We start from the raw sequence: 420 nt of genomic DNA, 5'->3' as shown, positions 1-420 counted from the left end.
CGACTGACACTTCTTCGTGTAGAATCTCCTTCTCTTTGTTTAAGGGAGTAGTTGGTATAGTAGCAGTGAATCCGGTGGCAAAAGCAGAAACAGTCCTGGGAGCGGTCCCTACGCTCCTAACGGCAGACTTTATAGCAACAGCAGGGTTCTTTTCAATCAATACTCTTTTCAGAGGGGGAAGTTCCTTACCAGATTTCAGGTTGAACTCCACAACAGGCTCGGTGAACCTGTCTGTTTCAGACTTCATCATTGTGGCAACAACATTCCCAAACTTGACTTCAATATCATCGAATCCTTGTCCAAACTTACTGACTGCCAAGTCAGGTAGCTCGCTCTTGCTAATAGCAAACTCCATTCCGGTGGCGAAAGAAAAGATCAACTTTGGTGAAGACATTGTCCCTGTCATTTGAAAAAAATTTC

Source organism: Phalaenopsis equestris, unplaced genomic scaffold, assembly GCF_001263595.1.
Source record: "Phalaenopsis equestris unplaced genomic scaffold, ASM126359v1 Scaffold000877, whole genome shotgun sequence".
Lineage (NCBI taxonomy): Eukaryota > Viridiplantae > Streptophyta > Magnoliopsida > Asparagales > Orchidaceae > Phalaenopsis > Phalaenopsis equestris.
Note: the sequence above shows the minus strand (reverse complement) of the source record.